We start from the raw sequence: 17,184 nt of genomic DNA, 5'->3' as shown, positions 1-17,184 counted from the left end.
GGGAGAATCAGAGAAGACAGGATCAAACAGCCTTTTTACACAATGCAGAGGATTAACCCCTTAGGTACCACAATGAGTATAACAAGCATGCTTTACTGCATATACACACTGATTTTACTGTTTCGGGTGTAGTAACACTTTAAATGTTTGTTATGTCCAGGGGAGAGAAAATGGCTGTAGCATTTACCTTCCCCTCTCTCCAGCCAGCTCCAGCCCTATCCTCCTCTCTTCTTCAGTGCTGCAGGCTGTGGGCGGTCATCACATACAATGCAGGGATAATATTCCTTTATCATACATAGAGTAATCCTTCATATTCAGAATATGATTATTATTATGAATATGATTATTTATATGAATAGAATTATTCAGAATAATCCTTCATCATACATCATACAGAAGTGCGACTGCGGATGGGAGTACTTTAGAGAGATTGCTTTGTGGGACCAATTGCACCATTAGAAGGATCCTACTGGAGCATGGAATAAGGAAAGTATTACTCCTTATTCCTGAACCCCTAAGACTGAAGGAACAGTTAGCCCATGCAGTAAAGGTGCCCCACTGCAAGAACAGATTATATCCAGTTCCTAGAGTTCCTAGGTTTTAAAAATGACCTCCAATGAAATGAAAAAAAGAAATGTCATAAGAAGTTTGTACGGTTTCTTGTTTTAATTGTCCAACAGCTGTTTGAATTTGCATCCCACAGTTAATGGAAAGCTCCAAGAATTATTTTGCACACAATTGCAAGGTTTAACCACAACAAAGCTGCCTATGGATAAGCCATAGATGGCCAAATGCCTTTCCAAAGCACATCTTCCTCCCCCTTGTAGTAATAGCTTCTTATGGGACTGGGCCGACATACTGAAATGGTGAACATATTGTTAACACCTTCCTCCTCTCTAATTTGTTAGAATGCACAAAATTGCTTTGGCTGTGGGAGATAAAGTTATTTGCTGAGCCTGGGTTTATATGACACTGTAGGAGCAAGCAGCGTCATTATGTAGGATGGGATAGATGTTACCCTTGTCAAACAGATGTGGTGTGGCTTTTAATTAGAAGGTCATATCTAGAATGTTTGATGCCATCTTTTGATAGATGTAACTTAATTAATCTGCTTCTGCTTGCATGACAACACAAGAGCTGTTCATTTTGAAGATGGGTGTAGCTTTGATTAGCCCAACCAGAACCTGTTTGTGACTTACTTTGTTACTTTCTATAAAGCCGTGCTTCCAAAGGGATACAGCTAAAAACCACACCTCAGGTGGCATCACCTTTCATTGTAAATTACGGTTGTGCTATTATGGGGAACCATGGCTGTAGACAAAATCCAAAAAAGATAATAGGAATATAGAAAATGTGTACCAAGCAATAATTCAGTAATGCTGACATATTAAATATTCATAGCCTGGTCACAGGTTCAGTTAAACCAGAACTCTTTACTGCCAACTTATATTGGTCCAGCTTGGCATGATGTAATTATCCATATCTTATATATGAAGGGATAATTGGGTGCTTGTGAAGACCACTGTAGTGGCCCCCCCTACATATAGTGATAGATGAAATCCTCCACGTATTGTTCAAGCAGCTTCCCCTCTACACACTCTAGACATGGGATCTCTTGCTTAGCACTGAATTCAGGGAATGCCTTGTATTTTTTTCAAAGAACAAAAACCTGACAAGGGTTCTGTGAATGGACGAGGAGCAGTTGAACATCACAATTTCCCTTCCAACCACAGAACATCTTGCATTCTGTGAAAAGAATGCAAGACCTTAACCCAATGGAGGTATTAACCACTTTACCACCGGAGGATTTTGCTGTCTTCCGTCCAGGCCACTTTTTGCGATTCGGCGCTGTGCAACTTCAACTGACAATTGCGCGGTCGTGCGACGCCGTACCCAAACGAAATTTACGTCCTTTTTTTCCCCACAAACAGAGCTTTCTTTTGGTGGTATTTATTTTGAAAAAATAACAATATTTTTAACATTTTTTTATATGAAATTCCCCCCAAAAAAGTTGTAAAAACCAATTTTTTTAAAAATTTTTGGCCAATTTGTTTTATGCTACATATGTTTGGTAAAAAAAATCGCAATAAGAGTATTTTGATTGGTTTGCGCGAAAGTTATTGCGTTTACTAACAAAGGGAAAGATTTCTGTCATTTTTGGTGTTTTTTTTTTTAACGCGTAATGGCAGCGATCTGCGATTTTTTTTGCGGGACTGCGACATTGCGGCGGACAGATCGGACCCTTGACTGACATTTTTGACACTTTTGGGGGTACCAGTGACATTACTGCAGTAATCAGTGCTATATATATGCACTGTTACTGTAAAAATGACACTGGCAGGGAAGGGGTTAATTTTATTGGAGAGGGAGGGGTTAATGTATGCCTGGTGCTTACTAACGTGTAGGGGGGGAGGTGACTGAGTGAGTCATGGACAGATCGGATGTCCAGCTATGCTGAAGAGTCCGATCTGTCACTCCCTGTCACTATGGAGATCCGCCCGCTGTGTTTACACACAGCGGGCGGATCTCCAGACTCGATCCCCGACGATCGGGTAAGAGCAGCGGCGATCGCCGCTGCTCCTCCCCTGGCCCGACTCCCGCTGTGAATAAAAACAGCGGGAGCGAGCCTCCGGCGGCGCGCAAGCGCCGCCCAGAAGGGGGAGTGTCTGACGACGTAGTACTACGTCGTCAGACGATAACGAGCCACTCTGCCGCAGTAATATTACTGTGAGCAGACGTAAAGTGGTTAAAGAGCAAGCGGCCTGATTTCAAGATAAAAAACATATGACAGGCGCTTGGCTACACAATAAAACACAAGTCCATTTAAGTCCATATAAGTCCATAAATGTCCAATGGGTGTAAATAGATAAAATAGCACAGGGGGAGGGGGGGGGGGGGGGGGAAGCATAAAAAGTCCTGATTTCAAGTGTGTATTACAGTATAAATCTCAGCACCAGACATTTAATCAATTACTGTTCTTTACAAGGTGAATGAAATTACATTTTATAGAACACTTTTAGACAATGCACACACTTTATTAGTGCTAAGTTATTTGTACAGTGCAAATGTCCAAATATTGCTTTTGGCCAGAGTTCAGCTGTAAGATCCTCACACAATAAATCAGAAGCTTGAGACCATCCCCGGAAGGACCAGTCTGTGCACCATCCAGGAGCCTGGAGCACCAGCGGAGGACCCCAGAAGAGAGGGATCAGACCTACTTTGTGCAGAACCATTGCACGGAGCAAGTAGAACACTTTTAGACAATGCACACACTTTATTAGTGCTAAGTTATTTGTACAGTGCAAATGTCCAAATATTGCTTTTGGCCAGAGTTCAGCTGTAAGATCCTCACACAATAAATCAGAAGCTTGAGACCATCCCCGGAAGGACCAGTCTGTGCACCATCCAGGAGCCTGGAGCACCAGCGGAGGACCCCAGAAGAGAGGGATCAGACCTACTTTGTGCAGAACCATTGCACGGAGCAAGTAAGTATAACAGGTCTTTTTTTTTTTTTTTTTTAACATCAAGGATTTACAATCACTTTAACCCCTTGTCGACCGGATATACAGCAGCAAGGAGGTTCTACTGCACTGGATCACATACCTAGTACATGATCCAGCACTTCTGGGTTGGGGCACGCACGCGTGCCACTGGCGGCCCACTCCCGCTGTGGTTATACACAGCTGGAGCTGATCAGCGGGTACTGCAGATTCGATATCTGCCGACATCTGGTAATCTTTTCCTTAAACAGGCAGAACAGCAATCTCCCTATGTAAACAAGGCAGATTGCCCTTCTGTCAGTAGGGAAGGCATTGATCCTGTGTTCCTGTAAAGCAGGAACATGGGTTAATGTCTTCCCCTAGTAAAAGCACCCCTCACAGTTTAGTAAAACACTGGCTAGTCAGACATTTATCCCTTTGATCGCTCCTGATGTCAACCCCTTCCCACTGATCACTGAGCACTGATCACTGTATTAGTGCCACTCACTGGTCCCCAAAAAGTGTCAGTTATTGTCCCTCTGTCTAAATCGCAGTCCCACTATAAGTCGCTGATCGCCGCCATTACTAGTAAATAAATAAGAATAAATAAATAAAAATACCACATAGTTTGTAGACGTTATAACTTTTGCATAAACCAATAAATATACGCTTACTGGGATTTTTTTTTTACCAAAAATTTGTAGCAGAATACATATTGGCCTAAATTTTTTGAAGTAGTTTAATTTTTTTCAATTTTGTTATTGGATGTCTTTTATAGCAGAAAGAAAAAAATATATATTTTTTTTCCAAAATGTTTTTGTTTATAATGCAAAAAAATAAAAACCGCAGAGGTGATCAAATACTACCAAAAGAAAACTCTATGTGTGGGGAAAAAAAGGACATACATTTTATTTGGGTACAGTTTCACATGACTGCGCAATTGGCAGTTAAAGTAACCCAGTGCCATATCACCAAAAAATGGCCTGGTCATGAAGGGGGGTAAATCTTCCAGAGGTCAAGTGGTGAAAGCCCACCTCCAGCAAAAAAAAATGGATTCAAATAGTGCATTGTGCTTCAATTACCTTACTCATCAGTCATGATGCCAAATACCTTTTCCTAAGTCATCCTGCAGTGTAATGGATCAAAGTCACAGTTTGCCCTATGAGTAAAGCCAATATTCTACCCTAGGTACCAGACATTCCCTGCTTGTTATGTTCTTGGTCACTGGTCTCCTCACCGCTCCGTGAGTTCTCCTGCCTTTGGAGCCTACGAGAGAGGGCCTGGCAGCTGCAAGTGTCGCCTCCACTATTAGGAGGTGTGCACGTCAAGCAGACAGTGATGTGGACACCCAAAGAATGACCCCAGGAAAGAAACAGAATTAGAAAGAAGGACCATCATGTGACTGTGGCTTGAGTTAAGTAAAATGGGCATTTGGATAGGGCTTCATTTTCTTACCAGTGGTTAGCTGGGGGGGTTGGGTGTTAGAGTGTTTGCAAATTTCCAGGAGTTGTGATTTATTCGTAGTATATGTCATTTATTTGTAGCATAATATAATACATTTTGTATATTCATTTGCATACAAGATATAAAACTCAACGGGAAATAATCAATATTCATTAATGTAATTTTGCTCAACTTGAACAGAATAGATTCATTTTTGTCATTTAATTATAAGGTTCTACATTTAGATTTGGATGCACCATATGTACATTGCATCTGAGTGACACATTATATTTGCATGTTACGTAAATATATGTTTTGCAGCAGATACATTTGTATATAGTAAATTCATTTTGTAATAATTACCTATATACACCAATACGACCTGAGAAACAGCAGAGGTGAACATGGAAGAAAATAGCATGCAGTATCACAGTAAAGTTTACACAGGATTGCAAAAAGGGTTGAAATCATCTACTTGGCGGTGTTCCCAAATACCAGATTCTTGCACCTTAGTCCCAACTAAACACAATATGAAAAAGCCTATTTTCCCAATTGGATTTCTCACTTATTTTACAATGAGTGACACAGTACTTCAGGGTGGATAAGGTGCAAGAATGAAGATTCACCCAGTAAAATAACACCGTCCCTGACATAGAGAAAAGCTCAGTGGGTGATTCAGGAATCCATTATCCACCCAAATGTAATACCATGGTGACCCTATATTATAATGAAGCAAAAAAAAAAAAATAACCGAACAGAGTGGTATCCAATAGAAACTTGATACAGATACTGTATGATTTATTTATATTTTAGTTTTAAGCGAATCTATTTTTTATCTAATTTGTTTGTAGATATCATGGTATTATCCGTGCTTGGTCTTCACCACTGTTTTCAGCACACAGTGAACCTGGAATGTTATTCTATATTGGGGATGGCATAGAGTAGTCTTTCCCAACCTTTGTACCCCAAAAGAACCCTGAAAATAACATGCATAGGCTACATTCTCATCTTTTAATGCAAAGTGTTAAAGTCTGCCTTTAACAAAAATTAATAAATACATAAATAAGATCATTATTAATAAATGCACATAGATTAGCCAAAAAATGTAATATATATATATATATATATATATATATATATTGTGGGAGATTAGCTCGGTGGCGGGTATGGATGACCCCTTGGGGGGGTGCGTTTACACAGGGAGATAGCCGAGAAGTGGTTGCAAACAACAGTTTGGTTTATTCTTGCAATTTACTTCACACAAGTGCAAGCCTCAAAAACATCAAAATAAAATAAAACACAAAATAAATCCTTGCCACTGTGGGCGGCTACCTTCTCACATACAGGAACCTACCTACGGAGTCTGTCTCCAACCTACTGTTGGGCAAACTTTGCTGATCCTACAGCAGACACTCAATAGTCCATTTCTTTTCTCTTCTCACAGCACATGTTCATTGGACTTTCCTTTGACATAGAAAACATCCCTGTGTTTGTCTCTTCACACTCTTCACATAGCAAACAGTGCATTTATTTCTTTCCACATAGAAATAGTCCAAGACCTCACCTTGAGTAGTCTTCAGTCTTAATTAATTTCCCCTTCACACAGGAAATTTCCATTGGTTTCTTTTCACATAGAAACGATCCAAGACCTCACCTCGAGTAGTCTTCACACGTGTTACCCTCCTCAGCGCACATCGCTTCAGGAGGTCTTCCCCATGCCCACACAGCTTTCAGGGGGCACACATCTGACTGTCCTCCTCTACCCACACGGCGTCAGGAGGCAGCAATCCTTAGACTTCCTTTGGACAAATTATAGAGGCCTTCATTTCCTCATTCTGAACAGCTGAATGGTTTTCAACTTCCTGCTGGCTATCTCTGCAGCCGACACCCTATAGTAATTGGTGAACAATATATATATATGTCACAATATATATATATATATATATATATATATATATATATGTGTTTGCATTAGGAATTGCATAAACGGTTAATTATATTGAGAAGTCTTAGACCAAAGATAAATTGCTGGGTGTCAGAGAATCATCGGCACCACATCCCTTAGTAAACAGAATTTTGATAAAAACAAAAGAGTGGGATTTTTAAGGTGCCAAACAAGCAAATTACCTGTAAAAAAAAAAAAAATAGAAAAAAAGAAAAAATTATTTTGACATTTGTTAACCACTTGCCGACCGCCGCACGACTATCTACGTCGGCGGTCAGCCCCTCACAGGCAAAGTGACGTAGGGCTACGTCACTAGCTTGTGAGGGTCTAGGGAGCGAGCGCGCGCCCCCGGAGGCGCGCTCCCGCTCCCGAGTGGTCACGGACCCCCCCGCGCGTGTGACCGGCGTACCCGATGTCCGCCGGCCACTCTGCGATCGGCGGGGGAGAGGGAGAAAGTCAGGCAGCTTGTGTAAACAAGCTGCCTGTCATTCTCCTCGCTGTATGAGAGCTGATCATCTGGATCTACTATGTAGATCCGTTGATCACTCTGCATACAGCTGAAGCCCCAGCCAATCACAGTTAGAATCACGCCCCTAGGGACACACACAGCCCCTCCCTCTCAAATAAAGTTAACCCCTTCACTACCAGTGTATTTTTACAGTAACAGTGCATATGTATAGCACTGATTACTGTAGAAATGTCACTGGTAACCCCAAAAGTGTCAAAAATGTCAGTCAAGGGTCCGATCTGTCCGCCGCAATGTCGCAGTACCGCAAAAAAAATCGCAGATCGCCGCCATTACGCGTTAAAAAAAAAACAACAAAAATGACAAAAATCTTTCCCTTAGTTAGTAAACGCAATAACTTTTGCGCAAACCAATCAAAATACGCTTTTTGCGATTTTTTTTACCAAACATAGGTAGCATAAAACAAATTGGCCGAAAATTTTAAAAAATTTTGATTTTTACATTTTTTTTTGGGGGAATTTCATATAAAAAAAAGGGAAAAATATTGCTATTTTTGCAAAATGGACGCTCTTTTTTTGTTTATAGCGCGTGATCAAAAAATCGCACAGGTGATCAAATACCGCCAAAAGAAAGCTCTGTTTGTGGGAAAAAAAGGACGCCAAATTCGTTTAGGTACAGCGTCGCACGACCGCGCAATTCTCCGTTAAAGTCACGCAGTGCCGAATCGCAAAATACCCCCTGGTCGGAATGGGGGTAAAATCTTCCGGGGCTTAAGTGGTTAAAATCAACGTTTAAATGTAACATCATCATACAATATCAATGCGATTATGGAGCAAACGCAGTGACTCCTGCTCTGCATGTTTTGCCAAACTATGGCTTCTTCAGGAAACTTTAACAGGTACTGCATGTATAATAACTACAAATGAAAAACATCATATTAGTCAATCAGGCAACTAGCTTATTGAAAAACCAGCGCCAAACAGCAAATGAATTGAACACAGTGACAAATATATGGGATTTCTCAGAAATGCACATGGTTGAAACCCATCCAGAGGACCCTCTTGCCTGAATATCAATAGGTGTAAGATAAAATCAATATAGTGGCTCAAATATCAGGAGAGTGTTTCTAGAAGATATACATTGAAACCATAGAGGAAGATACCAAGATTCCAAAAGGGCCTGTTTGGAAAGGGAATCAATAGCGAGTCATGAGATCGTTAAACAAAGAGGGGCATCTCAGCCATCCAAAAAAAATCAATTTACCAATATATCAAATGCCAATAAGAACACAGTTAAAGGAGTATGGTGCAATTCAAGAGGATTCACTATATTTCCATTCTAGATGACAAATGTAAGATCCCAAGGGGGATGTTGCCAGGATGTTGCAAATCTGCCAGCAATAGATTACATGACTAAAGCATTTATACCTCAGTATGGTATGGTATGATACGTCCCCTCTCTCCTGAAGCAGGCTGCTTCAATGATAGAGGCAAACTAACCCTTTAAGTACCCCCTCACCCCCTCCAGTATCCAATGGTGCCAATGGACGCACGGACACCCAACTATAGCCTTTAGGAATGCGCGAACCACGCCGAAGATGACATCATGCACATGCGTGATGGGTCTCAGGCGCCATCGTGGAAGGTCTATCCATAGTGAGAAGCGGCCGGTAGCCCATGTCACTGCCCCTGCCTAAAGCATGGACCAAACATAGGGCATAGCCTAAACTAAGAGGGCACGCATGACAATATTCCGACGGCACTACTAATACTATCAGGACCCCAGCCAAGGCATAGATTCCACCCTGGTACTCACTCTTGTGGCACCCTGGGTGTCTCTATGGTCACCTATCTCCAAGGACAACCCTCAATATACATGATCAATGAAATCTGGTGGACAAAAAAGGTAAAAACATCCCAAGAAAATAGGAAACTTAACAAAATGAGTCCCACGAGATAAACAATAAACTTTAAACATATAGAAGCTTTATAAATATGGGGTCCCTGGAGGATCCGCAAAAAAAATTATGTATAGCTGACTGACAAAAATTTTTATGTATTTTATGTAAATATGTGATTATATATTTTCATGTGAAAACACTGAAGAAATTACACTTTGCTACAATGTAAAGTAGTGAGTGTACAGCGTGTATAACAGTGTAAATTTGCTGCCACCTCAAAAATGCAACAGCCATTAATGTTTAAACCGCTGGCAACAAAAGTAAGTACACCCCTAAGTGAAAATGTCCAAATTGGGGCCAAAGTATCAATATTTTGTGTGGCCACCATTATTTTCCAGCGCTGCCTTAACCCTCTTGGGCATGGAGTTCACCAGAGCATCACAGGTTGCCACTGGAGTCCTTTTCACTCCTCCATGTTGACATTACTGAGCTGGTGGATGTTAGTGACCTTGCACTCCTCCACCATCCATTTGAGGATGCCCCACAGATGCTCAATAGGGTTTAGGTCTGGAGACATGCTTGACCAGTTGATCACCTTTACCCTCAGCTTCTTTAACAAGGCAGTGGTCGCCTTGGAGGTGTATTTGGGGTCGTTATCATGTTGGAATACTGCCCTGCGGCCCAGTCTCCGAAAGGGAGGGGATCATGCTCTGCTTAAGTATGTCACAGTACATGTTGGCATTAATGGTTCCCTCAATGAACTGTAGCTCCCCAGTGCGAGCAGAACTCATGCAGCCCCATACCATGACACTCCCACAACCATGCTTGCTGTAGGGAAGACACACTTGTCTTTGTACTCCTCACCTGGTTGCCGCCACACACGCTTGACACCATCTGAACCACATACGTTTATCTTGGTCTCATCCAACCACAGGACATGTTGCAGTAATCCATGTACCTAGTCTGCTTGTCTTCAGCAAACTGTTTGTAGGCTTTCTTGTCCAGCGTCTTTAGAAGAGGCTTCCTTCTGGGATGACAGCTATGCAGACCAATTTGATGCAGTGTGCGGCGTATGGTCTGCGCACTGACAGGCTTACTCCCCACACCATCAACCTCTGCAGCAATGCTGCCAGCTCTTATACGTCTATTTCCCAAAGAAAACCTCTGGATATGATGCTGAGCACGTGCACTCAACTTCTTTGGTTGACTATGGCGAGCCCTGTTCTGAGTGGAACCTGCCCTTTTAAACTGCTGTATGGTCTTGGCCACCGTGCTGCAGGTCAGCTTCAGTGTCCTGGCAATCTTCTTATAGCCTAGGCCATCGTTATGTAGAGCAACAATTGCTTTTTTCAGATCCTCAGAGAGTTCTTTGCAATGAGGTGCCGTTTTGAACTTCCAGTGACCAGTATGAGAGAGTGAGAGTGATAACACCATTCATAGACATATCCACAGGCTGTTTTTGGTCATTACCCACTGCAACCTGTGTGTATCTCAGCATACCACCCTTCCTCTCCAAAGGGATTATTTTGCCCACTAGGGCAGCTCCACAGTTGTCCTGGGAAACTACGTGCCTCACCCCTGCGGGCTCATGGGAGGTTTTTCTGGGCATCTCTGCAGCACCTGTCACTAGGGAACCTGGCATACAGATGGTTTTGGTCACCCCTAGGTTAACATTACCAGCACTCTGCTGGATTACACCAAGCCCATACAGAGTCTTTTTGAGGCCTTAACCTTGCTGCAGGTTGAGCTTCAACCTGTGTCTCCCCACTACTTAGGGTAGCACACTGCAGTAAGTCCAGTTGCACACGTTCTGCGCTTCTCCCAGCTGGACTCACTCCCACTTCACTGGGATCAGTCCCACAAACTGCAACAGTCTTACCATGTCCTGTAGCAGGTACCGTTGGCTTCATTTGAGTGCGCTGTCTCACAGCTGCATCCTCGCCAGCTACTGCCTCCTTGTGGCCACAAGGCGACACTGCCTTTTCAGATTCTCCAGCGGTGTTCTAGAACCCGGGGCAAGTAAAGACCCCATGTCCCAATTGACCACACTTCAAGCATGGTACTGGATGCTGAACCTCAACTCCTTGGCATTTCCTCAATGACTGGCTCTCACTTGTTGTTGCCACGGGATACCACTCTTGAGGACACCACTGGTCATGATCATTAGCAGACAGGCTCCTTGGACCCAAGAAATCCCTGCTGGCCTGGACGTTGCTGCCAAAGATGACCGTACTCCTCCTTTCCACACGCGGTTTTCCACATGGGTTCTTGTTGCCTGGGACAACCTCTTTCAGTTCCTCTTCACCTGGGACTGACGTGATTATTTACACCAGTTCACAGCAAATTCACACTCGGATGACTTTTCTGGCGTGGCTGGGGCATAGTAGCCTTTCCTTTGCCTTAGCAAGGATTGCAACCTTTTTTTTGCTTCGATCGTCCCATTCTTTGCAAGCATACACACAGTGACTTGCAACGGTTCACTTTTCGCAGGTACACCCCCTGCAACACGCAATGCCTTTTGTCTGGCTGCACTTCCACACACACCCAACAGTTCCTGACATTAACTCACTGTGGAGCAAAGACCCAGATTCCACCATCTTGTGCCCGCATCCTCCACCACTTATAACATGGGGGACCATTAGCTCTAGTGGTAGATGCATTTTCGAGTGATTCACGGTAGTCAGGAACTATATTTTAAGGGCCTGGTAGCCCATTTTTATTAAAAGGCAAATAAAAAGTCTGTAACATATAGGTTTCCCATGCAGGAGTTCTTCTCCCGGTAAATACACAAACAGAAAATGCTGGTCACCCCGACCATAGGTGCTTCTGTGCAGGCCACTTTACTCTAGGGTCCACAGCTCTGGCCTTAGTCCTCAGGCTGAATACTGCCTCTTGCAGATACACACACACGCAGACACACACACACTGGCTGCCACCTGCAGCCTCTGACTCCTGGAGAGGATTGGAGTGCTCCTGACTCCCATGCACAGACCTCCTATGTGTTGGGTGGAGCAGTCTCCAACTGAGAGCTCTGAGGTCTTCCTAAACCTTCATTTTATATATATATATTCAGGTTCAAAGATACACATTTCCAACATTAAAATTATGAAAATATATTTATTACTTCACAATGATTCTGACAATATATATATATATATATATATATATATATATATATATATATATATATATATATATATATACACACACACAGTATGTGTATGTGCCAATTGCTGTGGTGGCAGACTGGGCTTGTAATTTATTTATTCATAGCTCTGCACAGCTGGAAAAATTTTTAAAGTTACAGCAGCTGCAAGGGAGAGGAACCCCTGCATGCTGTCATGGAGAGGAGAGTTTGGGGGGTGAAGTACAGTAGGGGGGCTGAGGGTCCCCTTTGTACATGTTACATGTTACACCCTAAATACAGGTGTGACATGTAATATGGTGCAAAAGATGAAGTTAGCCTTTAAAATGAATTCCCGACTGCTACACTGATTGAATAGTAACACAATAGAAAATGTATGTAAAACCTGAAGCAGTACTACTGCACAGCATGAAATACACAGAGGTTTGGGGAAAATCTATATGAAAAGGTTTAAAGAATATTTTATGAAAACTCATATTAGGTATTTCTTCCTGGAGATTGTAGCTTGAGCCTTGCGTACAGGCTTGTTCTATGCCTTAAATGTGTTACCTGCACATTTCATTCCATAATATTGTCTCAGGGAACTCCTGCCAAAATTATGTCATCTAGGGTCATTGAGAAGGATGCCACTGCCGACCCACACTGTGTTTGTGGATTTCCATCAGTATATGGCTTCCCACAGTCGTGAACATAGATATCATATTCTAGCCGCCCCCATACAAAGCTAGCTGACAACTTAGCTTGTACAAGTTTTGGAATCTTCTCCTTTATTGAACACTCAATTTATACACACATAAGCACATCCCCCTCCTGATCAAAATACCACACACAGGTCAGGGGTTACCTGATTACATTATCATATGCAGGTGAAATTGTATACAGAAACAGAATTAACCTGAACTAATTATCTAGCCATTTGGACAGAACAATGTGGGCTCATTAACATTTAACAATGGGACAGGCAGACTTAACACAATCCACATCCCACCTCAAAACAGACAATAGGACAAGACTGACAATGACAGTCTGTCCGTCTCCTACATTGAAGTACATGGGAAACACATCTACGTTTTGCTATGATTATTTAGGAGTCAGAACTCATGGCAACAGGCTATAGGTCTCACAGTGTAAAGTGGGATTAAATCTTCATATTTCTTGAGAGATATCACTGACAAATATTACTGTCCCACTTGAAGCAATCCAAACCATTAAGTATCTGTCTTTCACTCCCAGTGACGATGAGTACCGTCACACCACCCTTGCATTGGTGGTCAGTATGGAGCACTTACAGAGAGCCAAAAAGATAATTGTCATCATGCCAATGGCTCTGCCAAGTGGCACTGGCTGGGAACTATGCAAGCACCATCAAATGGGAGGTCAGCCAGTCTCAGCTCAAAGAACCTCTAACAATCTCTGGAGGAGGACCGTGGTGGAGAATTTTTGGTATAAAGCTAAATAGATGTATGTAACGGGTCCAGAAATTCAATACTAGTTATGTAAATGTGTAATTAAATATGCAGGTTAACAAACCTCAGGTGTAGAACAAGCATACACAACAGGCTTGAGCTATGACCTCCAGGCAAGAATAACAGTAAAAGGAGCATTTTTGCAGTTTCATCTTTGTTTTTCAAAATATTTTCATATAGATATTGCATGCTGTGCAGTATCATAGTGTGTTTTACGTGCATTTTATATGGGTTACTATTCACTTAGACTCCGTTCACATGTCAGCGTATGGATCTCGGGCAGAACCGCCGCGGTTCCACCCGCGATCCGGAGATTATTGCAAATCGCGGGACGCCTGTGCGTTGCCCGTTGATTTGCAATAGACCCCCAAACGCTGAGCGATGTTGCCGCGATTTCCGCCTGCCGAATCGCGGTAACATCGCGCAAAAAAAATCGCGGGACGCATTACGCTCCAAAGAAGCTCTTGTACTTTTTTGGGCGTAATGCGTCCCGCGATTTTTTTTTTGCACGATGTTACCGCGATTCAGCAGGCGGAAATCGCAGCAACATCGCTCAGCGTTTGGGGGTCTATTGCAAATCAACGGGCAATGCACAGGCGTCCCGCGATTTGCAATAATCTCCGGATCGCGGGCAGAACCGCGGCGGTTGTGCCCGCGATCAATACGCTGACATGTGAACGGAGCCTTAGTGTAGCAAACAAGATTTTTTTAAACACTTTGCATTAAAAGGTGAAAATATAGCTTAAGCATGTGAAAATGCAGAGACGTTACAAACGAAGCTTGTAAACAGAACGTAACAAATGGATGCCACATCTTTCTTACATGAAAGAGGACATGAATGAGCATTAAGTAAATACCAAACAAATGTCAAGAATCATTTACTGAAGTTCTTCTCACACTTGTTACTAGATGGGGAAGCTTGGATTAGGTAATGATATCCCCTTCTATACTGAAGGTGTACAGAAACTGAGACTATAGAATTCTGCATACAGTTTATACTCTCACTGCAGATTGAACAGGTGGAGAGGAGGTCAGTGACAAGTAGAGGTATTTGTGGGAAAGGGTGAATACCAGACTTATTTGTTGATTACTGCTGACATGGATGTGGACCCGAACCGAAGTCAAAAAATGACTTTAGTTTCCCAGGTCTCACTTATTGCATCCAAGTTAAAAAATGACAGTTTTAGCCTTAAAAGAGAAAAGTATGGGCTTTTTTCCCCAATCATACTGACCTAGGTGGATGCAGCATCCGTCCAATGCTGCATCTGCCCCCCGGGCTCTAGTACTGAGAACCGAGCAATCTAACACTGCAGATTGCTTGGTTCTCACAGCTCCCTGAGCAGAGAGCTGGTGACTGTCTGTCAGCACTCAGCAGCTCTCTGCTCTGCGCCCCCTGCTCACTGGAGTGCTGGGCTGTGGAGGGGGTGGGAGTGGCCGGCTCAGGCTCCCAGCGGCTTCCTGAGATGCTGAGCCGGGTGGCTGTCCAGGCTTGTGGGCAGATCCCGACTCCACTGTCACGATCTTGCCCGAGCCTGGACCGGCTCTGTGATGTCAGCAGACAGCAGACTACAGCCCGCTGTCTACTGAAAACGGGTCACAGGAGTGCAAAATTAACTGCACTCCTGTGATCCACAGGAGAAGTTCAGCCAAGCAAGCTTAGGCTGTACTTTTCCTTTAAAGCTGATTTCCAGGAATTATTTGCAATGCAAACTTACAATCAGTGCTGGGACAAGGTCATCTGGTGCCCAGCTTGAAAATCGCAAACATTGCCCCCCTTCTCCAGTTAATTACAAATGACAAATGTGGTGCCTATATTAAAAAAGGGATCAAAGTGGTCAAAGTAACTATAGACCTGTTAGTTTAACTTCTATAGTCAGGAAGATACTGGAGAGTTTAATATAAGACCACATAGATGAGTTCTTGCTCGAAAAAAATATTTTAAGCAACAGACAGCATGGATTCATGAAAGACAGAAGTTGTCAAACAAAGCTGATTTCTTTTTATGAGGTGGTAAGTAAAACCTTGGACAGAGGGGTGGCTGTGGATGTAGTATACTTGGATTTTGCAAAAGCATTTGACACAGTTCCCTGCACACGGCTAATGTGTAAGGTAAAATCTACAGGCTTGGAAAGATCAGTTCGTAATTGGATAGAAACTTGGCTAAAAGATAGAATTCAGAGAGTAGTGGTTAATAATTCTTACTCTGAATGGTCTAAGGTTATCAGTGGTGTACCCCAAGGTTCAGTGTTGGGACCCTTACTTTTTAATATCTTTATAAATGATATAGGGTCTGGGATTAAAAGTAGCATTTCAGTCTTTGCAGATGACACCAAGCTATGCAGTGGAACAACTTCTTTACAGGATGTCTCCAACTTACAAGCTGATCTCAATGCACTGTTTCATTGGGCAACTATGTGGCAAATGAGGTTTAATGTTGATAAATGTAAAGTTATGCACTTGGGGGCTAAGAATATGCATGCATCATACATACTAGGTGGAGTAGAACTGGGGGAATGCATAGCAGAGAAGGATCTGGGTGTTCTGGTAGAGCATAAGCTTAATAATAGCATGCGATGCCAGGCTGCAGTTTCCAAAGCAAGCAAAGTTCTTTCTTGTATTAACAGAGGCATGGACTCCAGAGAGAGAGAAATATAATTTGCCCCTGTACAAATCATTAGTAAGACCTAATCTGGAATATGCAGTTCAGTTTTGGGCACCAGTTCTTAAAAAGGATATCGGGGAACTGGAGAAAGTGCAGAGAAGGACAACCAAACTGATAAGAGGCATGGAGGAGCTCAGCTATGAGAAAAGATTAGAGGAACTGAATTTATTCTCTCTTGAGAAGAGGAGATTAAGGGGGGATATGATCAACATGTATAAATACATAAGGGGTCCATATAGTGAACTTGGTGTTGAGTTGTTCACTTTAAGGTCAACACAGAGGACAAGGGGGCACTCTTTACGTCTAGAGGAAAAGAGATTTTGTCTCCAAATACGGAAAGGTTTCTTCATCGCTAGAGCTGTGAAAATGTGGAATAGACTCCCTCCAGAGGTGGTTCTGGCTAGCTCACTAGATTGCGTTAAAAAAGGCCTGGATTACTTCCTGGGTGTACTTAATATAAATAGGTACTAATATTTTTAGGTAAAGTTGATCCAGGGAATATCCGATTGCCTCTCGGGGGATCAGGAATGATTTTTTTCCCCCTGCTGTAGCAAATTGGATCATGCTTTGCTGGGTTTTTTCACCTTCCTCTGGATCAACTGTGGGTTTGGAACTGTGTATATGGGATTCAGTGCCGGTAGAAGCGCCCAGGGCAAAGCTGCCAAACTGCGTCCCCCC

Source organism: Pelophylax lessonae (assembly GCF_965119305.1).
Source record: "Pelophylax lessonae genome assembly, chromosome: 4".
NCBI lineage: Eukaryota > Metazoa > Chordata > Amphibia > Anura > Ranidae > Pelophylax > Pelophylax lessonae.
This window is presented reverse-complemented; position numbering follows the sequence as displayed.